General features: G+C 44.2%; 1 long non-coding RNA gene across 2 annotated transcripts; it reads right to left on the reverse strand.

Annotated features, from left to right (window-relative positions):
- Positions 1–8406: 8406 nt before the first annotated feature.
- On the reverse strand, positions 8407–13358 carry LOC310766393. Of its 2 annotated transcripts, XR_014550128.1 has the most exons (4): positions 13003–13358; positions 11638–11754; positions 11332–11483; positions 8407–10530 (listed from the first exon to the last, which is right to left on the reverse strand). It is a non-coding gene; the product is annotated as an uncharacterized lncRNA (long non-coding RNA). The 2 variants fall into 2 exon arrangements; XR_014550129.1 differs by lacking the exon at positions 11332–11483 and having other exon boundaries at positions 8409–10530; positions 13003–13341.
- Between the last annotated feature and the right edge of the window lie 12096 nt (positions 13359–25454).

The following is a 25454-nucleotide window of genomic DNA, read 5'->3' on the forward strand; positions in this document are numbered from 1 at the left end:
ATGTTTATTTCCTAGCTGTATCAAACATACTGAAAATTCGTCCCCAATCCAACTTGCGGCAGGGAAAACCCTCATCTCTGCAACTAATGAGCTATATCTGAAACTAACTGAAATGAACATTCTTCATCTCAAAACGGTCAAAAACCCTCAGAGGATATTAAACAAAAAACAAACAAACAAAAACCTTGGATATTGGGGGGGGGCTCTTTGTAGACTTATGATGGTTACCAAAGGAAAATACCATGTAATTTTCTGCTTTCCTATTCTAAATATCTGGGTCAAATGTTAATTTTGCTGGACTATGTAACTACACATACATACACACACAGCTTGTTTTATTATAGAGTCAACAATGAACAGTAAAATGAAATAATGACAATTTTGCCAGTAAGCGCACTATAGTACTGTTTTGATTTTTGTGGAGATGGGGGAAGTCCCTTCTAACCCCTGGAACCAGCTTATGTTAAATAAGCCAGGCTAGCTTTCTGCTAAGGCAATCACCTGGGTGATGGGCCATTAGGGGGGACAAATGAAAGGGGCTCTGTGTGAGATGGTAAATGGGTGGGGCCCCTCCCCCAACTTGCAGAAAATTATAAGGGCAAAGCCAGAGTTGAGAGTTGCAATGTTGTGAACTAGAAGCAAAGCAGCAAGCTGGAAAGAGACACACACAGAGCAATGATTGATTTCTGTTTGAATCCAAGGCTGCGGCTATGGGAGAAGTAAGACCCTATTGGGGTGTTAATGCTGTGAACCCCTCCATTGTAGGCTCAGGTTGTAAAGGTAAAGGTAAAGGGACCCCTGACCATTAGGTCCAGTTACAGATGACTCTGGGGTTATGGCACTCGTCTCACTTTATTGGCCGAGGGAGCCGGCGTACAGCTTCCGGGTCATGTGGCCAGCATGACTAAGCCGCTTCTGGAGAACCAGAGCAGCGCACGGAAACGCCATTTACCTTCCCGCCAGAGTGGTACCTATTTATCTACTTGTACTTTTTGAGGGTGCTTTCGAACTGCTAGGTTGGCAGGAGCAGGGAACGAGCAACGGGAGCTCACCCTGTCACGGGGATTCGAACCACCAACCTTCTGATCGGCAAGCCCATATATATGTAAATAAGTCGTATATCCTCAAGACACCACAGTCTCTGCGGTGCTTCATTCCCAAAGGAAACACCAACCCTGGGTAAGTTCCTGGAACCCCTGGGGATCTTACACTGCTCAGAGATTGAGGAGGCCTGCAAGAGTACCAGTATTAAGCTGCAGAGAAAAGAATGCGCTCCACCAAGTGGTAGAAACAGAAAGTGCAGGGGAAACGTAGAATTCAGACCCAGTATGCCACACGGGTACCGCTGTCGGTTAAACCACAAAGCCTAGGGCTTGCCGATCAGAAGGTTGGCGGTTCGAATTCCCACGACAGGGTGAGCTCCTGTTGCTCAGTCCCTGCTCCTGCCAACCTAGCAGTTCAAAAGCACCCTCAAAAAGTGCAAGTAGATAAATAGGTACCGCTCCGGCGGGAAGGTAAACGGCATTTCCATGCGTTGCTCTGGTTTGCCAAAGCGGCTTAGTCATGCTGGCCACATGACCTGGAAGCTGTACGCCGGCTCCCTCGGCCAATAAAGCAAGATGAGCTCCGCAACCCCAGGGTCGGTCACGACTGGACCTAGCAGTCAGGGGTCCCTTTACCTTTATGCCACACTCATTTGCATGTTGGATAGATGGAGTTGCCCTCTGTTTTATTGCAACTGCTGGAATGAGTTAATGAACAGAAAGGTGCCTGGGCCACTTGTGCCTCTCGGTCGGCTGCTCTCCTCAGTTAAGAGTGCTGGCGCTGGTTTGCCCCAAACCTAACAGGTCACAGATCTGGTATGGGAGAAAAGAGACTTTCTCATCGTGAATGAGAAAAGACAGAAGAGTTGAAGTGATCTTGTGCAGAATGCTTCAGCCTGGGGGGTTGCTAAGCTTCCCTATGGGCTGCAGTCACTGTTGCTGAAATGCACCCAGTAGTGGAAGCTTAGAGCTACCCTAGATCCTGCTTAGCAGTTCCTATTGGCTTGGTACTGTGCAGTCACAAAAGAGGCCACTGGCTGAGCATCTGACAACCAAGCTGCACCAGGGTACTTTGATTTAATTCAATTTAGACCAGGCTTCCTCAACCTCGGCCCTCCAGATGTTTTGAGACTACAATTCCCATCATCCCTGACCACTGGTCCTGCTAGGATCATGGGAGTTGTAGGCTAAAAACATCTGCAGGGCCGAGGTTGAGGAAGCCTGATTTAGACTAATCTTTATTTGCCAGCTTCACTGTTTGTGCCTTTAGTATGAGTATGCCAGTTTGTAACAGGGCTGCTGGACTCCTGAGGAATTCCATGCAAAGGATCTTTCACTGGTGATGGCAGGACCAACCTTTAAGTACAGCTGCCTGGGGTCTTCCATATCCTTGCAAAGGTGCCAGGAGACGAAGACATCGGCCCATAGCACACCGTCTCCCCAACATCTTTAATGATGACGGTGACAGTGAATCATGCATGTGCTGTTCCCCTTTTCGTCCCAGCTTCCATGGTAAATGACATATTGCAAAAGTGACCTAATAAATCAGTGCCATTGCATGTAAATTGCCTGGCACTCTTTTGAGTCCTGTAAGACATCTGACAGCTGACCTTCATCTCTTGCTGCACACCATAAAGAAAGATATGCCTTTCATATCCCTAAATTTGTAGCTCTTTACTTTTCCAAAGCAGACGTGAGGCGGAAATGATGGCAAACTACTCCCGACATTGAAAGGAACACCCTGAACTGCAAACATTTGCATTCTGGGAACTGGCAGAAATTGATCCATAATCAAAGGCACCACTTTGTCTGTTTTTAAGCTTCTAAGGCTGTGTACATACATCAGCCTTTGAAGCCCCATGGTTTGGGCTTTTCTAAAAGCCCTTTTGTAGACACTGCTTTGCAAGGGTCTATTCCTTTCTACTGTGCGGATAGCATGAGCAGTTGTCGAATCATCGTCCTCTGTACACAAAGAGGATGTGTCATCTGTAGCTAGAGCACATTAGATTCTTTGCTCCCTTTCCTTACAATGCCTGCAAGTTTATTGAAATACAGTGGTACCTCGGGTTAAGCACTTAATTCATTCCGGAGGTCCGTTCTTAACCTGAAACTGTTCTTAACCTGAAGCACCACTTTAGCTAATGGGGCCTCCTGCTGCCGTTGCGCCGCCAGGGCACGGTTTCTGTTCTCATCCTGAAGCAAAGTTCTTAACCCGAGGTACTATTTCTGGGTTAGTGGAGTCTGTAACCTGAAGCGTCTGTAACCCGAGGTACCACTGTACCAGAAATCCAGAAGCACAGCTCACTTATATTACAGTTTGCCCAGAGGCTTCCTTTCATTGAACCATGCAGGCAACTTCATAGAATCTGTAAAGTTGGAAGGGATCCTAAGGATCATCTAGTCCAGGCATAGGCAAACTCGGCCCTCCAGCTGTTTTGGGACTACAACTCCCTTCATCCTTAGCTAACAGGACCAGTGGTCAGGGATGATGGGAATTGTAGTCTCAAAACATCTGGAGGGCTAAGTGCTGGCGGAGGAACGATGGGGCAGGGGGAGCACACTCCCCCCCCGCACCATCAGGGAGGGGGGGTACCATCACGGCCAACCCCCCGGACATGTGCCGTGCACCCCCCACTGCGCCGGGTACCACGCCCCTGCAAGCAACACGACACGCCCCCAGGATGCACACCACGCCCCCGTGGGTGGCGTGTCAAGCCCCGGGATGCACGCCAGCCATGCCCCCGCCTGCTCTCCTCCCCCAGTGCTGGAGCATGCAGCTTCACCACTGGGGCCGAGTTTGCCTATGCCTGATCTAGTCCAACTCCCTGCAATGCAGGTGTTGTATAGTGGGAAAGATGGGCGACAGACACAGCTCTTTTAAGCAACAGCTCTTTATTACAGCAGTTAGCACTGCTCTAAGTCTCTCTGAACAACAGTGAAGCTGGCTGCCTTATATAATGCTCAATAACTTGTAACAGTAACGAATTCCAACTAACTACCCAATCGGTGAAAGCAACTCTCAATCCTTCATTTGCATACTGGTGGCCCAGAGTGGGAACTGCAGCCAGTCTGAATACATAACAGCAGGAATATGCAGCTGTTCCATGCAGGGATTTAACCTCCAACCTTGGCTCTAGTATCCATTCGCTACATTTCTCCTTTCTCCTTTTCTATTTTTTGCAAGGCACTCTGTATGCCCTCCCCCAACCTTCAATGCCCACCACACTTTCAACAACAACCACCCTGCAAGCTTATTGATATACTAGAAGTCTGGTAGCACAAGTTATATTTTTACCCAGTGTATGTCCAGAGGCTTCCTTCCCTTGTACTATGCAGGCAGCTTCATGGCTAAATATCTTTTTACTCTGGGCAAGGCACTCTGCGTATGCTCAGAGGCTGCCCGTTCTGGTGCTAGGAAATAGTAACTGCAGACTGCAGTGTCTGTGTTATGCAAGTCATATAATAATACTTTAATTCTATTAATGTTTAATTGTTTTAATGATTTTAAAAAAAATGATTCCCCCCCCCTCTCTTCCTCTTATATCAGTTAATTCCTCTGGAGTCATGGTGGTTTTGTAAAAGGGCTGTGGACAAAATGGATGTGTCTCAAATCTGTAGAACTGCCGCCATAAGCAGATAATATGGTTCTTGTTGGGAAAGATGTACAGCGATTGCAAAACTAAATTGATCAAAGCTTCGGGATTTTGATAATCTGGAGAGATTACTTAAAAATAATACCACCAGGCTGCCTCTTATCAAACAGCCTCTGAAAGTTCCCTGGGGTCTCTCTGAACCGTGTGTGGTGTTAAAATAAACTGAGGTGTTAAAAGAAGCCGAGACCACTCAGGGCTTATGCAACAAGAGATGAATTCACTAAGATTAAAAAAGAAAAGTATAAGATCTGTAAATGTTACAGAGGGAGAAATGCAATGCCCCCAAAATTACACAAACCAGATATATTCAAAAATATTCCCTTAGGAGCAAAACCAAATCAAAACTGGATAAACAGGATTCTCAGACCCTGGTCTCGAACAGTTCCTAACTCATCAGGCTCTTAGCAGATTTTCCTGGCAGTGATCGTATAGTGGTTAGTACTCTGCGTTGCGAGGTTCTTAGTAGATTTTCCTTGCTCACAAGAAGGCCTTTGTTTATTTGAAGTATTTCTCCCAGGAATCATAGCATTGGAAGGGACCCCCTTCCAGGAATCTCAACTAAAGCATCCATGACAAATGGCCACCCAATCTCTGCTTAAAAAACTCCAAGAAACAAGAGTTCCCCCACCTCTCGTGTGAGTCTGTTCCACTGTCAAACATTCTTAACTGACAGAAAGATCTTCCTGATGGTTAGTTAGAATCTCCTTTCTTGTAATTTGAATTCATCGGTTCGAGTCCTAACCTCCAGAGCAGGAGAAGACAAGCTTGCTCCATCCCATGTGACAGCCCTTGAGATATCTGAAGACGGCTATCATATATCCTTTCAGTCTCCTCTTATCCAGGCTAAACATGCCCAGCTCCCTCAACCCTTCCTCCTAAGGCTTGGTTTCCAGACCCTTGATCGTCTTGGTTGCCCTCCTGAGATTGCCCATGGCCATGTTCAAGTTTTTATTTCACACACAGCTTAAAAAACAATGTATCTATCTTCTACATAAAGACTGTGAACATCACCAAATCTGACAGAAGCAATCAACAAACTACACCCACCATGTTGAGGCATAACAGGGCTGGTATTGGAGTCTTTCCTTCTGCCTGCTAACCAGCTGTTTTGAAGAGCGCTGTCACTGATTTCATTTGCTACAGCTGCAGCTTATTCAGATGCAAATTTCCATTTGGGCCAGTGTAATCACTTTTGTTTAAAAGATAAATTATAGCCTGCATACAAAGAAGTGATTTTCAGTCATTAAAAGCTAAGCTCTGGCAGCCAAACTAAAAATGGTCATTTCTCAATATAAAATTTAATGTTTTGATCTCCCTCTTGGGGGCCTATAATCAGGCTGTGTTTATTCTGCAATTGCAGTAGTGCAAAATTGGGTACAGAGTGCATAATTCAGCATACTGTACTTGGAATACTGGTTTATTAAAAAGGTCCTTCGGCCTATGAATATAGTGTGCAGCAAAGTCCAAACCCTCCAAGTGTCCCTATTTTCCAGGGATATCTCTGATTTAGAGAAGCTGTCTTGGTTTTGGATTTGATCCGGGAGTGTCCCGCTTTTCCTTAGGATGTCCCTATTTTCACTGGAGAAATGTTGGAGGGTATGGGGTTATCCGACCCCCAAGCCATCTGAAGGAAATCCTGTATAGTGAAGGTTTTTTTTAAATGTTTAATGTTTTCTTATGTTTTTATATATGCTGGAAGCTGGCTAGAGTGCTGGGGCAACCCAATAAGATGTGTGGAGTATAAATAGTAGAATAATTATTATTACAGAATGGGACGTCCCTATTTTCATCAAAGAAATGTTGGAAGTTATGAAAGTCTGATGAAACTGCAGAAGCCAGATCAGTATTTATCCACCACCAGTTATTAGCTTTGGACATAAAAAGGGGTGTGAGACAGAAACTTTCTGTAAAATGTAGAAGCTCCCTGTATGATCTCTGTTGGTTTTAGCACGCCAGAATGTGTGGAGTAGATACAAACCAAGTTTTACTTATGGTTCAGACTCACCACAGGCGAGAGCATCAATGCACTAAAGAACTTTGCACTAAAGAACTTTAGTTCTTGTTGTCTCTTGGAATATAGTTACATAAAGGGTTTGGGCAAATTCATAGAATCATAGAGTTGGAAGGGACCATGAGGGTTATCTAGTCCAACCCCCTGCAAACCAGGAATCTTTTGCCCAACGTGGGGCTCGAACCCACAATCCTGAAATTTAAAGTCTTATGCACTGGGGTGGTTGCCCCAGATGCAAAATTGTTAGGGGTGCAAAATTTCAACATCTGTTGCCTCAATACAGCTGCCTGCTTTCGTCACTGGGCTCCTTTGAAAACGGCTTCTCCATGAGAACCAGGAAGTGACCTCTCCAGACAATGGAACAACTCTTCTTTTCTTATCTCTGCGGCTGCGGCCTCCTGGGTGACGTGGATGCTGTTAGGCAGCTGCATGAACATGCATACTCCATCCGTTTCCTTCCCTCCAAGCTGTTTGGTCTGACCCAGCAAGGCTCTCCTTATTTTTTGAAGCCTGGGTGGAATTGCACACATAAAAAACACTGTGAAAAGGGTTTTTTTAAAAAACGTTTTGAAAAATACACTGAATTTGGCATAGCTCACTGTCGCCATCTAGTGTCACATTTGTATATTGCACTTTGCAACACATTTAAAACGTTTTACTTGCATCTGTATAGCTGAGTCCCTATTCTCAAGGGAAAAGTGGGATCAGTTTTTTAGGTTAGAGAAAGGAAGGGCAGCAAAATTGTAGCTCTGGGGTTGGGGGCAGAGATCCTGAAGATCTCCATATCTGTTGAACCCTCGACACTTCTGACCATTGGCCATCTTGGCCAGCTGGGGCTGATGGGAGCTGGGGTTCAACATCTGGAGGACCATAAATTCCCACCGCTGCTGTAACCAAGAGGACTTTCCTGTCACAATAATTCAAGTGGAAACTATCTGAAATTGGAGGGAACATGTAAATTGAGATAAGAGTCTGTTCACGCAAAATAATGTTCTCATTTGTGAATGTGATCCTCCAATTTTGTCTTGTTGATAGTCCAAGGTTTTACTGTCAGAACAATTTCCCGAGGGAGCTGTTTTCCTAGGACACTTGGAATTCCATGCAGCATTTATTTGGATTGCATTCCAATCCTATATCCAAGTTTTGTTGGGTATCCATAATGCCTGGCCTAGCAACAGAACAACGTAGAAACAAACTAAAGTTATCTCAGCTGCAAAGTCAACAGCACGATCGGAGAGGCAAAAATAAAAATGAAACACAACTTCTCCAGCTACTCTCACAGCTTCAGGTGTAACGTTCTGTACTAATGGGGCATCCATCACAACAGGCAGCCACCGTCGGAGCCCAGTGGCTGGAAGGAGACCCACACAGAGAAAACAGAGGTCACCGCAGTGCAAGAGAAGTTTCTAGAATCCCACTGATCAAGCACAAACACTGTGCAAATCCTTGCACACAGAATAGATCTTGGTGTCCTTAAGACAGGGACAGGCATTTTGTAAAAAGAGAGGTGTGGATCTCTGCAGCATCCATCCCCATGGCCTGTTGCTTGGCACCAGCTCAGGAAGCAAGGCTGGCTAGCAAAAAGCATTCAGGAGGACTGTGAGTGAGAGACAGGATACATAGGCAAGGGAGCAGAGGGCTCCTCCACCTTTTTCACCTGCGTGTTATTTTATCCTCAACCTCGGCCCTCCAGATGTTTTGGGACTACGATTCCCACTATCCCCGACCACTGGTCCTGTTAGCTAGGGATGATGGGAGTTGTAGTCCCAAAACATCTGGCGGGCCGAGTTTAGGGATGCCTGGATTTATTGATATACCACTTGGAGAATAGGAGCTCTGTGAGGGGAACAGGGGCCTCCAAACAACACCCTTAACAAACTACAGCTCCCAGAAGTCTGTGGGGGAAGCTATGGCTATTTAAACGGGCATAGTGCTCTAAATGTGTACTGGGACTGTGGCCTGTGTCTCAGTGGTGAACTGATATACACCTAGAAGAACATGTGCTGTTAAGGACCCAGCGGTGATGATGGAAGGACCTGTGAGGAACAAACTGTGTCTGTGGTTTAACAGCTTTCCTCCCCCCACTTTTGTGAAATTGCTTTGTTGTGAACCAAAAACTCCTGACTGTGGTTCTACAAGTGCTTCTTTTATTAAGAACACAACAAATTGCTTCATCTTGGCACCATCTGAAAAGAAGTAATCTGTGGATAAAAGCTTTTTGGTTGTTCTGATCTAGGAGCTGAAAGCACAGACTGTGTCTTTGTGAGCTTGATTTTTTTTCTTTTTTTAATGACACATAAGTGACATGGAAGTTGGAGCTGGGTGTACGCACAGCCCAATCTGATGCGCTCTCCTAATGGCACAAAGTGGGCTAGATTATGGGCTGCTAATCGTTTACACACAAGGGGGCATTGACAGGCAGGGACAACTTTACCCCAAGTTAAGGAATTAGGAGTGCCTTAAGGACTCCAATCAGTGTGAAGCTGTTTTGACAAACAGCATCCAACAGCAGCACCTGATAACAAAGTGCAGGATACATATACCTTTTGGATAATGTGTGAACAGAGATTAAAAACCCAGCCCTGGAAATGCAGAGAGTGTACAGTAATCAGGAGTGTGAACACAGCCAGGAGACCTTTCTTTCTCTTTTTCTCTGGACTTAGGGTCCCAGGTCGGAACTGATTTGGGAACCATCAGCAATACCTCTCTGCTTTGGAAACTTGAAGCAGCAGCAAAGTTGCACTCACTTGGGATGCAGAATTGACCCAGGAAGCATTGATTGCTGACCCCCCTATTCTAGCAATGTGTCATTACAGATACTTTGGGGAAGTGACTCCCAATTAGCTAAGGACTGTGGCCCCTGTTTTTCAAAAGCCAAGCCACTTTTGATAACTCTATGATAGCTTTTGTTATGTGAGTGGTGCCAGGGACCCCCTGGGTGAGTTATGTGGACTCCCTGGGGCAGGGAGGGCCATCTAGGGGGGCAAGCGTCCCCCAAAAAATTCAAGGAAGGGGCTAGGCCCCCTCAAAATTCTGCAGCAACTGTGTGCATGCCGTGGATGCGCATCATGTGACGTGCTCATCTCACTCATGCATGCCGCATGGCGTGTTAGCGTCATTTGTGCAAGCCACAAAGCATGCACACAACATGTCAAGCAGCTCCTGTTTGGCTGCTTTGTATCTGGTTGTTAGTTTGTAATTATTAGACAACTCAGGGCATGAACCATTCAAGCTTAAGCACTGTTATTTCCCATTGATCTGAAAAGTAGTGCTAAGTGCAGGCTGAAATCAGTGAGTTTTTGAAGCAGTTAGGCTGGATTGTATTCTTTCTATCCATTTTCGGAAGGGGAAATGTATTCCCCCCCCCCTTTATTTCAATGTCTTTGCAAAGCAGTTCAAAATAATTTGCAATGCATCATTTAACATTATGCAATTACTGCCTCCATCTTTCTAACAGCTGCAAAACAACGAGACACGTTGTCGTTCCTCTTTGAAGCAAAAGCACATGTCACACCACTGTTGTGTCTCTATGAAAATATGTTACATTTTGATTGCGTTCTGCGCTTTAGTCCTTTGGCACCTTTGACCTTATGTCTCACTCAAGAATTGCTAACAAAATTAGCTCAGCTAATTTCAAATGCGTCAGAACTTGCCATTTCTTGTCCTGTCAAAATGTTCCGGGTGAAATTGTTCATGCAGCAGAAGGTGAGCGGTCAGTTTCGATCGGGGCTGCTGGCGGAGAATACTTTTCTCGGGCTCTGAACCAGCACGGGCCCCAAACTCTCAGCTTTCATTTTTTTAGAACAGTAAGTCAATCTGACACCTATAAAGAAAGTTAGAAAGGAAAATGTGCAGATAACGTTGTCAGGCTTTGGCAGACAAATACAGAAAAGCTAGGTATGTTTAATCATTGTTGCTATGCAATTGCAGAAAGGAATGTTGACCATCCTCGCTTGGGCTTGAGAGAGACCCTCCCAGGACAGTAGAAAAAACAGGAGAAGAAGCTTGTTTCTGTTGCTGCCAATCTGAACAGAGGATAGTCTTCCTGTGTACTGAGGTACCTTCCTCCACACCCCCATTATTTCACTTACTCCCCAAGTGTGCTGCCTTAACATTATCAAACACAACCAGCTGGCTTTGGCATATTTTACTCTGAAGTATTTCCCTTGAAATAAATGAGGCTTCCTTCCTACTCGGAAAAAATTGTGATATTGCCATGTTCACCACCCTCTCCAATTTTCCATGTCCCCCATACGGCTGCTAACGGGCTGTTTGTCATCACTGGGCTGTTATTTATACAGGAACCAGGAACCACAAATGTAAAATACAAAATGAACCAGCAAATACAATGAAAAAGCCATCAAATGCCCTACAGCTGCAGCAAGTCAGTATTCATAGACTCATAGATCAGAGTTGGAAGAGACCCTGAGGATCATCTAGTCCAACCCCCTAAAATGCAGCTGTCCCTTATGGGGATCGAACCTGCAACCTGGGTGTTTTCAGCACTGTGTTCTAACCGACTGAGCTATTCGTGTAGAATGAATTTCAGCACACAGGTGGTTTTATTCATAAAGGTTGGTAAAATGTGTGTGTATTTTGCTGACAGCTGTGAAGCTATACATACTTAATAGTATCTCTTGCTGGTTGTATCTTTGTATTGCTTTTCCTCCCCGAAGCTCAAGGCTATGTAAATTGTATCCCCCTCTTCCCTTTTAATCTTCACAACAGCCCTGTGAGGTAGGCTACGTTGGTAGTTCAGACACCAAATCTGTGAAACTGAACATACTTAAAGTATTTATTTGCTTGTTATTGATCAGGGTTGGCAAACTTTTGGTTTTTTTTGGGGGGGGGGGAAGAGATATTTTGTTGTAAGTATTGAGACTATGAAATGTTGCAGTTAAATCAAGGGGGGGCTGATTTACTGACTCACTTTTTCTTTATATGATCTGTGTATGGCATGCCATATTTGTTTCTTTTTTTTTCTACCAGGAGTTAAGGGTTGGGTCAGTTGTTCTCCCTTCTCCCTCCTTCTGTCTTTGTAAGAGGCCTGTGAGGTAAAATAGGTTAATATATGCACATAAGCAGAAGCTTTTTGCTAATGGATTGCCTGGCGGAATGGGCAGGGCAGGGGGAGTGTTGTGATACACTTCAGGCTTATTCTATGGTAATTGGTTTGTAATGGCAGTCACCCACTGTGGAAACTAGAGAAGGTTAGCTCTCAAGAAGGATTCAGTTTTGCGTACTTTAAAATATATAATTATTTGCAGAGAATTTTTTAAATAAAGACTTTCTTCTTTTATTGGGAAAAAAACAAGGAGTTGTGGCAAAGGAATTTCTTTATTGCCTTTTTTTTCATTTCCACAGCCAATATTCTGCAAGGTAGGAGCCATCTGGAGTGATAATCCTGCCCCCCTTTTGGTTGCTGAAAGCAAGAGTCAGTAACACAAGGGATGTCACGTTGCACGAAATGGGGGTGGAAGACCATAAGATGTGCTGCAGAGTTGGGAAAATGAGAGATTTAATGCCAAAAAACATTTTATACATCCACTCCGTCCACAAAATGCATTGGGCTTGGGCTCTCAGTTGTGAAACAGAACATTTATGTTAAGGTTGGAGGGATCCACTTATTCATTCATCTGGCCATATGATGGTCAGGTGCAAAAGAGAATGGCAGTCATGCACGGCCATTAATAGGACCCAGTTACAGAGGAGTTTCCCACAATGTCTGCCCCTTAAGACTCTTGATTGTGAAGCAATCAGTGTCGTTATCACAGGTTTTTCCCCCTTACTTTCCTCCCTCTCACTATAGTCTCATTATTCTACAGGCACAATTCAAGTTACTTATCTATTCTTGATTAAATGATACACCACGGTCTTGGAACTACTCTGTCTGTTGCCCGGTTACAATGTGAATTTATGCCCTACTTTCCAAGGAAAGAAGCTTTCAGAAAGCAAATGAATGACCAAGACTGGATTTCTGAAGATCCTCACTTAGAGGCATCCAGAAGCAACACTTTGTATTTCTTTAGGACATTCCTTCACTCCATGTTGTTCCTCATGAGTCCAGAGGAACATTGCCCGGCTATTGTTTTATTGTTTTAATGTGCTGTAAACTGTTTTGAGATTTTTATTAAAAATATAAAGCGGTATAGAAATTTAATAAATACATGCACATACACATACAAACAAAGAGAGATGGACGATGCTGGTGTGGCAGGCAGTGGGTCCCCATGGATACCAACCAGGCTATTGAGGCCCTGATTCAAGAATATCAAGCCCTGAAAGGACTGCTTACCTTCCTACGATGGCAAGTGGCAGTTGTGCCCTGGCATAGCCATGGTCCTCACCCAGCGCAAACTTCTGACTGTTGGGAGACGGCACCCCATCTTTCTCTGACTATGTGTGTCGCTGGGAGTCTTGTATTCAAGTGGACCTATCACAGGCAAGCTGCATTTGAATGGACCTATCTCAGGCAAGCAAGGGGTAAGTGAGGCTTTGTGGCAGACCTGAGTGAAGACCAGGGGCTGAAGTCTGCTCACTGGGAGTATAAAAGTCCTTGCCATGGGCATAGCCAAGCGGGTGGGGTCAGGAGGGTACTTGCTCTCCTAAATAAAGCAAATCACTAAAAACACTTAACTAACTGAGGTTCTGCCCCTCCTAACATAAATCCTGGCTACACCTGTGAGCCTTGTACAGTACATAATTGTCAGCTCAGTCAAAGCTGGATTTGGAGGAATGAGGAAGCTCCAGAAAAGGCTTTGGAAGTACCGGTAGCTGAAGATCTGAAACAGAGCAGAGATCGGTTGAAAACTGGAGGCCTAGGTTCAGCCGGTTCTTTGGCAGAACTGGTATTGTGAGCGTGAGTTCTTCATCCAGCAGAGAAGGGGAGGAGTTTCCTTCACAGCCAATCAGAATGGCCTTACATGAAATCATTAACATTTTAAACTCTTTAACGTAACTGAATCTGTATCAGTTAGCCAACAATCTGTTTTACCAAATCACATTTGCTAACGTTTGCAGTTCCATCTGTGCTGGCTCAGTTGGTTAGAGCGTGGTGCTGATAATGCCAAGGTCACAGGTTTGATCCCCGTAAGGGACTGGCTGCATCTTCCTGCATGGCAGGGGGGCAGGACCCGCTGCTCCTCACGGTCCCTTCCAACTCTACAGTTCTATTATATGCCAAAAGAGTTCTTTGAGTCTCCCTTTGACCTTGAGGCCCTGGGACAAATTGCTTTCCTCTTCCAACCCCAAATAAACCTTGCCCTCTCACATCACTCAGCTGTGTTTCTTTGGATTCTCTGGAGAGGGGGAGGAACGAACAACACAGATTATGCCTGTAGCAGAGATGTGTTGGATCAATGCATGGCTAATAGGCAATTCAAACAAAAATGGCTTTTCCCCCCAATGTTCAGCTAATGGAGCAATTCAGGAGAGAAAGCCTTTCTCCCTAAAGGACACATTGGTAGTTCTTTTACAGTCAAAGGACCTAATGAAAACTATTGAGTGTATTTAGAAACACCAGGTGTCTCAACAATGAAAGTGCAGATAAGCTATGTATTACTCATTATGAGATGTTTATATGTACTTCCTTTTCAAATAATACTTTGTTTTTAAATTGTGTCAGTTTTTGCTGCAAATAAGAGGGTGAAGATGCTGCAAATGTGGTTGTTGGATGGTTTGTTTGTTCATTCCATTTAATCAGGTGCTAATAAGCATAATTCTCTGCATGATGCACAAAATAAAACAGATTAAAAATCATAGTTCCAATAAAGCAAGACTCACTCAAGCGGTGAATAAAACAAACTGTAAAAGCAAAACAGTCACCCCAAAGCAGAGCTTGAAAGAGTAAAAGCATCATAGCAGAAACAAATTCAGTATACAAAATGAGTTGTAGATGAGAGGAAAGTGCTCAGTTCTTTATCCAAGTGCATTCTCTTCCCCTGTATATTTTCTTTTGTGTTAACTGTGTTTCTTTATTGTGACATTGTTATGTCTTAGCTGCCACGAGTTGTCTTAGTCTTTCGATTGCCTGCAACCATCCCCACTATCGACTGTCCTGGGCTCCAGCCTTGCTATAGAACTACTTCCTTTTGTACACACAAGTGACCCGCTTTCCCAGTTATTCTGCCTCTGGAGTTTAAAAAGCCATTTAGCATTTCCAACTCATCGATAGCCAGTTGGGGTGCTCAAAATACATTGAATTTTCCTCTGTGGGAAGCAGGTTAGCTGGTGCAGGTTATTAAAAAGATTATATAATGCCAAGTGTACCCAAGCAGCTTACATCAGAGTGTAATAGAAAGGAAACAAACAAGATACTTGCCATTTCCAAGCTGTTGGTACTTGTAAAAACAAATAAACACACATGTGGATTCGAGGATGCCTAGAATTGGCACCCCACTTGCATCTTGAGGGTTAGATTTGTTTTCTTCTGATAAGCTCAGTGGGGGTGAGCGAAAGACAAGGACTGCTGGATGCCAGAGAGTGGTGGGAATGAAATTGCCACAGAACAGTGGTTCCCCATTGGTGGTCTGCAGACCTCAGGAAGTTGGTGGCACATACCCATCAAGTGTTCAGGACATCCCATTTGGAGGGGGTGCTCTTGCGTGGGTCATGTGATGCATGCGGGAGCATGGTCTGTAAGACGCATGTCCTGGTTTGGGGATCATTAAGATAACGATCCCATCTCCAAAGAAATTCATTTTTTCTTCTGTGCGGTCTGTGAAATATCTGTTCAGATACAGATGTATAAAGTCAGGATGGCATGCTGAGATTATTCTAGGAAGCATGCTAATGCATCCTGGGAACTTTTTGTCCTATTAGCTGAGTTCCATAATAACTATTTTCTATTTTCTATTAGTTCACAGCAATGTGATTTTAAGATCTTACCATCATGCATTACCCTCAATGAGGGTTCGTAATAAGCCCTAATTTGCAGCTCACTTGGTTTACTATTTCATCTCTGATATGTGCTTTCAGCATGGAGGGTTTTGTTACTTTAAGAATCTACAAATTATTTAATTATTCTTTGTTGAATCTCAGTCTTTTGATGAAGGGAAACAGATAGACCTCATTTTCTTCCTTTAATACACTTTTAGTTCTTTTGTCAGCCAGCAGACCAGCTAGCACCCTAGTCAATTTCCTCCTTCCGGTGTATTTAAAGTTTTGAAATCATTCTTGGTTGTCTTAATGCTTTTAGTGATGTGCTCCTCAAAGTCTTTAATTTCTTATTTTGTTTTTGTATTCTTTCTTCCTTCCCCATAGAGATAAATGTGTGAGGTTCTAGATGTCCATCAATTCCTCCTCTTCTTAGGGTGAGACTGATATTTGGACCCTTAAAGGTAAAGGTAAAGGGACCCTGACCATCAGGTCCAGTCGCGGATGACTCTGGGGTTGCGGCGTTCATCTCGCTTTACTGGCCAAGGGAGCCGGCGTACAGCTTCCGGGTCATGTGGGCAGTATGACTAAGTGAAGCCAGAGCAGCGCATGGAAACGCCGTTTACCTTCCCGCCGGATCAGTACCTATTTCTCTACTTGCACTTTGATGTGGTTTTGAACTGCTAGGTTGGCAGGAGCAGGGACCAGGCAACCGGAGCTCACCCCGTCGCAGGGATTCGAACCACTAACCTTCTGATCGGCAAGCCCTAGGCTCTGTGGTTTAACCCACAGCGCCACCCACGTCCCTTTGGACCCTTAGGTGAGAGGTAAGGGAAGTGTCATTGCCCAGTATGTTAAATGTTGGATAAATTGGTTTCTATACCCACCAGGGTGAAATCCTGTTATTGGAGATAGATTCTGCATCTTCCCCCCTGTCCAGTGAGAGATAAATGTTTTAATTAGGGATTGTTCATGTAGTCTTGCTTCCTTCTGTGTTAGTATTTAGCTCTGGCCAGTTCTCAAGGTGTAGACATGGGAGTGGGTTGTTGGTTGAGGATGTGGAATTGAATTATATGAGTGACTGCAGAGCACAGAGAGTGTGATTTGAGGGTGTGTTAGAATAGTAAACTTAAATATATTGGTTTAGAGTATTGATGTGATTGAATAACTGTACTGATCATGTATGGGTAAGCTCGACTGGACCTGAATGGGATGCACTTTTTATGTAGCTAGATTAAGTTGTGCATATAAGAGGCTAGGAATTTACCTGGAATGGTTTGTTTAATAGTATGATTAATGTGTGGTACTTGGGAAGTGAACTGATTTTCTTAACTCATGTGATTTTAAAAGGATGAATTTTTATTTTTATTTGTAATATTTTACTTCCTGGTGGTTAGAGGATATTTTGTTTAGCTGTTTGCTATGTTTATTATGAATTTCCTTTGTATTTCTTGAGTTTATTTTTATGTTTGATATTAAAGAGGATGCTCTAATTGTTTACTGTGCTTTATATAATGTAAAAATGCTCTGGTATTTTTATATTTGTTATTTAGCAAAGACATTTTCACCTATGTTTTAAACAGATTTAGATTTAGATTTAAATATAAGCAGTATATGAATTGGCCAAATCAAATAATTAAAATAAATAACTGTGCACATTTTTCTCTCTCTTTTGGTCTGCAGATTTGTGTTCCTTCCTCCCTGCACCACCTCATTTCTGAAGGAAGACTTCTTGCTTCCAGCAACTTTCTTGAGTGTGCTCATTAATCTCACTAGACTTGCTGGTACTTCTCCTGATCTGTAGTATTCATTCTAGTTGGGTTTCTGTTATTATGAACAACCTTCATTCATTCTGGGGATATTGGGCTCTCCCTTCCCTTTCAGCTTAATATCTAAATATATTTATAGTCACTTGATGTGTTGTTGAGCTTTCGTAAACTACTTGATTCACAGTCATACAAACACTGTATTTCTTGTCTACTGAAAATCTTCCTCTTTCGAAAAGCCTTTGAAGTGAAGATCTTTATCTCAGTCTGTGTCTGTATTTCAATTATTAACTGTTTTCCTATATGGAATTGTTTTTTAATTGTTTTCTATATGGAACTGGTTTTAATTGTTTTTACAATTATTTTATTGTTGTATCCCACTCTGAGACCGTACGGTGAAGGCTAGGTAAGAAAACTACCGGTACTAACTAACTAAAATATACTTATTATATTGGTTTGCTAACATCTACATTATTTGGATAGCATAGGGCAGGGGTGGTCAAAATTGTCCGACTACAGCTCCCATCATTCCTGACCATTGGCCATGCTGGTGTGGGACATTTAAAAACAAGTCCACAGAAATTGCCACCAGGCCAAATGTGTCCCCCCCCCCATCTGTTTCTGAGCTCCTAGAAAGTGTAATATGGCTGGGGGCAGGTAGCCAGGACTGAAGTAAAGAGGAAAATCATGCTTAGAACTTAAGAACATCACAGGTGCTTTTCGGATAAATACCTTTATCACTGCAGGGTTTGTTTTCCAATGCACTCAGGAACTTGGGAAGTTGCCAGATACGGAGTCAAATCACTGGACCATTTTCTACACTTGACTGGCACTGGATCGCGAGGGTTTCAGGAAGGGTTTTCAGAAATGTATCATAATAACTATTGAAAGAAAGGACAAAAGTAGTGTGATTGTTGCTTGCTACCATAATAATGTCTTGATCAAATACCACAAACATTCAGGAAATAAGGGTAGGCTTGCTATTAACGTTCTGTTCCTATAGGAACAAATAGACAGGGGAAAACAGGAAGCTAGATTAATGTGGCTGCTTCAGTGCTAAAACACCGTGGGGTTTTGTTTTCTCTGCACCAGATCTGGCAGAGGGAGGGAGGGAGAGAGAGAAAGAAGGAGGGGTTTATGTTCCCTTTGGGAAAGAGGCACAGCGGAAACCATGGTGTTTTCAGGATATATGGTTTATTTACACCTATATACAACCTGAGCCTACGATGGACGGGTTCACAGCATCAACATCCCAAGAGGGTCTTGCTTCTCCCATCGCCACAGCCTTGGATTCCAGCAGAGATCAACCATGTTCACGCTCTGCTTTTCCATTCAGCTTTTAACTCACATAGCTCAACTCTAACCTTTTGACCAGAACCACTCTTTTGTTTCCCTTCATGGCCCATCACCCAGGCTGGCCTGGCTATTCCAGCAATTGAATCTGTGCTGGATCCAAGAATTAGAAGGGGACCCAGGCATTCAGCCCCCCTACCCCTCATAACAGTATCCTTTTTCAGCTTTCAGACAGAGGTGCTGTAAAGCTGCTAGGGTGCAATTATTGAAATAACTACAGCACTGCAATTTTTAAACGCACATAAAATAGTCAAAGGTGGCTCGTTCCTATCAATTCCATTTTTTCTAATCCAAAGTCTTGATGTCATTTATTTCATGCTGTTTTGAGCACAGTGTTAAGGGGGCTGCCACAGCAGACCAGGTCTCAGGAATTGAGCCTCCTGCTGCTATAATTACAGAACTGCAATTCTCCCTATCCTTGCCTAGTTTAGCAACATAACTTACAAGTGAGAGAACAGATGCCTGAGCACTCGCCGAGCGGGAGGCTGTGGAATTGTCATGATTCTGTTTCCTCCCTGCTGTTTCTGTGCATATGAATTAAGGGGAAGCAGAATGAGACAGAGGGAGGCTCACCATATTGAGGTTTCATAACCAACTGCTCAGCCAGACCTGACTTGGGAAGGTCTCTGCAACTCTCACTCTCATGTCTAAAACCTTGACACCCACAGGTAAAGGATTGCCATAGCTGACAGAAGCAAGCCAGCAGTAAATCACACTGAGCAAGTTGGAATTAACTATTTATTAGCAAAAACAAGATCGGCACAGGAGTGTCAGGCCTAATGAGCACAGCAACTCATCTCCGGCATGTCTTCCCCCCATGAAGCAGATGCTGAGACTGTGCGTCCCCACAGCCGGCTAAATCCTCTCCTCTCCAGGGTTTCTCTCAATCAATCTGAGACTGTGCCTGCATGAAGCTAACTTCTCCACCCTTTTCATGCCTCTCCTGGTTCTGGGAGACTGCGGGAAGGGGAGCTTGCCATAGCAGGAGGGGGAGACACCTGTGAAACCTATCAAAGTCCTGCATACCTCAGCCTCCTCTCCAGCCGACTCTGCAGTCAGGTGAGTCCAACCAGAGCCCAAAGACCTCATGGGGCCACTCAGAGGCCTGCAAGCCCTCAGAGGAGGACAGAGAGGTTCACATTTGTTGTGAGGACTTGGTCACTTATGTGGACATCCAGTGGTGAAGCCATAATAATAATAATAATAATAATAATAATTGTACTGCCTTTTTCCCTGTCAAGGACTCAAGGCACCTTACAGATAAAAGAAGAACAATGGTGCCTTCACACCAAGTTTTGTCCGGCATTTCCTGGGGGATTTCCTGCTTTCTGTCTTTTGCAACTGTCTCTTTAAATTCCTCTCTTCCAGATCCCACTCTTGCAGCTTCAGTGGGACCCACAAGGGCCTCGACACTTGGTCTGTCTGTCATGGTGCTCAGGCCAAGCATCCCCATGGGGTGCTTCATGGGGAGAGCTGTGGGGACCTCAATTCCAACTAACAGAACACTTGGCTCAGTCTGAGCAGAGCCTGGCGGGATGAAATAGATGAAACAAAATACTCAAACCAATGTTAATAAACACCGCCACTTCCACAGAATCACAGCGACGCCGGGAAGCCAAAGTAATCCTGCAGTTCTGAAAGAATTCATTAAGTGGAAGTAAGTAGGAAAGCGTGAAGGATCAATTATTCTCTAGAGATTACAAGGCAGGATGTAAACAGGCCCATCATGTGTGCCCTGTAGCATGGCAGGAGTGGTTGTAAAGACTCCCAGCTGCACCTGATAATAACACTTATTATATGGGTGCACACATTATTGGGGGGGGGCAAAGGAAATACTCCAAAGAAATAAATATACAGATGCATACATATGCACAAAACTAGCATCAGAGAACAGGCCTACTGTTCCGAGTAGAGCTGGTGACTGAATGACAGTGAAGCCTAGGCAGACCTGGCCCCTGTATTCTAGGTCTACCCCTCTGTTTGTCTCTCGACAAAGGTGTCTACCCAGAGAGAGACCTGGCATCCAGACACCTCTGTAATGGCTGGGTCTCTCCCACAGAAGCTAGACAACTCCGGCAGCAATTAACTCAGGTTTATTGCTCAAAACACACAAATCACTCTGGAGCTCAGTCACTCAGCGTCTGCTTCCAAATTAGCTGTTGCCGAGTCTGAGTTCCGCCCCTTCCTCTTCCCACATTTAAAGCCCCCCTTCCCTTCCTTTCCTGTTCATGCCTCTCATTAATTCTTGCTCACCTACGCATCATGGGATGGGCTATTTCAGGTGGCCTGCCCTCTGAGGCCAAGCTTAAACGGTCAGTCTGTGTCTTTCCCTTTGAACTCCCCCCTTCCTTCTCCATGTTCTCGGAGCTCAGGCTTCTACTGCAGCTAGACTGCTCCTCCCTCGTTCCGCATTCCTGCCTAATTACCTCCTCCTGTCTCTCCAGGCTCTCCCCCTCTGTCAGCAATGGGACGCAGCTGACAACCACCTTCCATTTGCTGTTGCATCCTTCCATTCTTTCCCTGATACCCTTCACCCCCTTTAGCCCTTAATTATTTGCACTGCTTCTACAGTCACACCCACCCAACCATATTGTAAGGAGCAGTTTGGGAGAAATCTGGGATGGTCAGAGGAAGGCTTGGATCCAAAGCCTTCACCTAGCGATATAATAATAATAATAATAATAATAATAATAATAATAATAATAATATCTTTATTGTCATTGCCCCCTCTCAGGGACAATGAAATTACTTGACTGCTCCATAAAAACACTAATTAAAACAATACAGTATAGTACAGCAAGGAAGATTAGATGACTTTCAAAGTCCAGGCTTCCCATTCAGGGCCGAGATCGCTCTGGAGAAGAAGCTGTTCTTAAGACGGCTCGTTCTTGTCTTCATCGTCCTGTATCTCCGTCCCGACGGCAGGAGCTCGAAGAGACAGTGACCAGGATGCGATGGATCTTTTACTATGTCCAGTGCCTTCCTATGGCACCTTGTGGCATAAATCTGCTCTAAGGTGGAAAGTGGGCAGCCAACAATGCTCTCTGCTGCCTTAACAACTCTGCACAACCCCATCCTGTCCTGGGTAGTACAGCTTCCGTACCACACACATAAGCCATAAGTGAGCACGCTCTCAATGGCACAGTGATAGAAGGCAAGCAGCAGTTTCTGCGGAAGATGGTTTTTCCTTAGAATTCTCAAAAAGTACAGTCTCTGCTGCGCCTTCTTCACAAGCCCCCTTGTGTTGACACTCCAGGACAGATCCTCTTGTAATTCAATGCCCAAAAATCTGAACGTTGTTACCCTCTCCAAATAGGCCTCTGGACCTATTTGACTGGACACTGACAGGTTTTTTTTGTTTTGTTTTGACCCAGGGGCATGTCTCTCATGTTGCCAGTTTTCAAACAGGTTGCTCACCAAAACCTAAGGGAGGACATAAAATTCCTTGATCCTCCCTGGTAAGTGCTGAGGCCACCACCAGCACCCCTGTTAGACCTACTTCTGGCTTCAAGGCTCCAGTTGGGAGAAATCATTGAAATGAGAGTGGAGAACTGGTAAATGGAGAAAGGATGGGGTAACTCTCCTCCTCCCTGCCCACAAATTCTCCCCTAGAAGTGGTCTATTCACCCAGTGTATTTGCCTTGAAAGAAAGTGAGGACACGGGACCTCCATGTTTCTCTGTTGCCATCCAGTTGCATCCACACCCTCTTGGACTTCTGCCTCTACAGTCCACCGCACTGGATAGTAGGTCTAAAGTGGGAAGTGATCTATGCATACCAACTGCCCACAGGGATTTCGAACCCTGCACAATCAACGTTGCATGGGGAGCTGAGGTTCACAGAACAGGCTCTCTGCTTCAGACTTCCTCCTCCAATGCATGGAGGGTGTCTGGGCCAGCCCACAGGGCTGCAACAGAGAGGGGTAGGGTCACTGAGCATGGCTCCACTCTTCCCTTCATGCCATGGTAATAATATGACAAACCTCAATGCTATTATTCATCTGGATCCCAATCCCATCATGAAGAGCTTTGTCTGTATTTTAGTTGCTCTACTTTCAGGTCTGCAACATGAGTGCTGCACCAGCTGAAGACATCCAGTTCCCAGGATAGGCTGCCCACCACCATTGCTCCCTAAACCTCCCTGCCGTTGAGGTTTTTTTTTCTTTCTTTGCTGCTGCTGTTGCAGTGGTGGCAATGCAGGCTCTCACCCCTCAGAGGAAAGGCACTACGTCTACTATAGGGTGATTCCTCAGAGCGAGGCATTGGAGCTACCAGGGCCAAACAATTTCAGAGATTCTGGCTGCTTCTGTGGCAAAGCAGCAGCAGCAGCACCCATGCTCCCCTTGGGCCACTTCACCCCACAATGCCTTCCTCACAATGTCTAGCAGGGGAGCATTAGGCAGCTCTGCAGCTGGCTGGAGAACAAAGCTCCACCTGAGATGAGCAGCTCAAGTTGCCAAATGGGAGCGCCATCAAGAGCATCATAACACGCACCGATGGGTTTTTAAAAATAATGGACCTTGATTTTCTCATTCCTTCTCACTTTATCTTTCAGATTAGCAGCTTAAAGAGGCAGGAAATTGCCCTTCTTTCTCTTTAAAGCACTCTGAAATCACAGACCCGTCATTATTCTTATTAATAAGAAGACATAGAAGAAGAAAACAGCGTACCATTGCTAATTCAAGACTGTTCCCTGTATCATCTGCCTCTGTTTTTTAGTGGTGAAGCTTCCAGTAATCTCTTCTATGTGAAGTGTGAAACAAGCTGGCATATTTCTCTCTCACACACACCTGGAAATCCAGGTGTGAAGTGCCAGTAGAGGATGAACTATAAGAGTATAGAAATAAGAGTAAAGCTACAGGTAAGGGATACAAATTTCAAAATCAATGAAACTCACAAATAAAGGATTTGTACACCTACAGTCTTGATACCTACCCTGTTCTGTTGGCAGTGGAAAACTGTGAGAGAAGGATTGCCACAATATAATATATGCAAGCACTTTGAGCTCTCCAAATGTTAAGCATTATAATAATTCCACTGGCATTAATGGATTGAGTTTAGATTTTCATTGAATAGGCTCTTGAGGTAGTTTCCCACTGACTAGGATGCTTAATGTATGCTAAGCTGGTTAGAGGGTTTTTTGAGGGAAAAAACACCTTCTGAACAGAAGGCAGAAAAAGTCAGACCTCATAAAAATGTGTTTCTACTAATTTTGCAGTAGATCACAAATAATTTCTGAGTCCCAATTGTTTAATAACAAGGCAATTTCTTTATTTTACAAATTAGGCTGCTGAAATGAAGAAAAATTGTGTGTGTGCAGAGGTGCATGATGGTTCCTTTTTTATTCCTCATAATGCTAAAGCTGTTATGTAGTATAGCAAATTTATCCAATTAATTCAAACTCAATCCCCCCCCGAAAAGAATTATTCCTTTGGGATGCATACCAGGTAAAGTAGTCCAATTACCTGTTTATCAGTAGTCAATAGCACTCTTTAGACCTTCTTTCTGAACATGCAAGAACTTAAAATGGGGACAGCCAGGTGTGCAGGCTTCTCTTCAGACCTTTTGCTCAAAGGTCTGAAGAGGGTTTCTAAGTCCATTTGGTTGGCAGTTGTTACCTTTTCTTGAGTATGGAATGATTGGCAGCAGCAAGCCATGTGATGGAGCATAAGCACTTACCTGATGCACTGGCGAGGTCAGCGCAGTGTGGACACGCCAGCAACACCCTCCCCATCATTCCTTTCCAGTAAGTCTGCTACTGATGTTTATCTTACTATTGTTCTAAAATAACTGTGGGCCACCTTGATTATTTTAAAAGGTGGGGCGAAGGAACCATTTGGGGAAGGATGCTGTTCCATCCCTCACCCCTGTGTTTCATGTCCTTCCCCCCACCAGGAACTCCTATATATCTGGCTAACTCATTGGTTCTGCACATGGAGCAGACCTGTTCAGGTGTTCTGCTGAACATCTGGAAAATCCCAACTTCCCCAGCCTTGCCTTATAAGGATCAGGGAACGAGGTGGCTCTTTATGAAGGCTAGAATGTCAGAATAGCCACACTATAATAATGATGAATTTATGCTGCTTATTCAGGGAGAGGTAGCATTTGATTTCTCCATTTCTATCCTAAAAGTCATCAAAAGAAACACCCCTATCTTTCCTTTTTCTCTAAGCAAAATGAAAATGCCAACCAATATCATTTGTTCAATACAGAGATGTAACATACGCAGAATGGAATGTAACACAGAAGATAGAAATCAGGATTTTAGAAAATGTCTCTGCTGCTAGCCTAAGAACAGAAATGCCATTTCATTGCCTTCATATTGACAGCTTAAATAATGCTTTGTAAGCCTTTAATACAAGATTCTTTGGTGGGAAAATGGCAGGCAAAAAGGGTGCACGATGGGTCAGCCACATCTGAAAGATTGCTATAGGGGAAAGAACTTAGAAGCATGTCTCAACGAATGCACTGGAAATTACAGGCTGGTTAGCTTAATGTCTTTCCTAGGAAATCTGTCAGAAAGTATTGTTAAAGATAAAATAACCAACAATGTAGAAGAAACAGCTTTTCTGAACTAGAACCAGTCTGGCTTCCAGAAGGATAGGGCCTGTCTCAGATTTGAGTTCTCTGACAGCGTCAACAAGCATATAGACAGAGGTGATGGAGCAGCTAGAGGGCGCTTGGACTGTCAAAAAGCTTTCGACAAAGCACCCCACCAGCAAGTCCTAAGCAGGGGCGTAGGAAGGGGGGTTGCGG

Source organism: Podarcis filfolensis, assembly GCF_964270895.1.
Source record: "Podarcis filfolensis genome assembly, chromosome: 1".
Lineage (NCBI taxonomy): Eukaryota > Metazoa > Chordata > Lepidosauria > Squamata > Lacertidae > Podarcis > Podarcis filfolensis.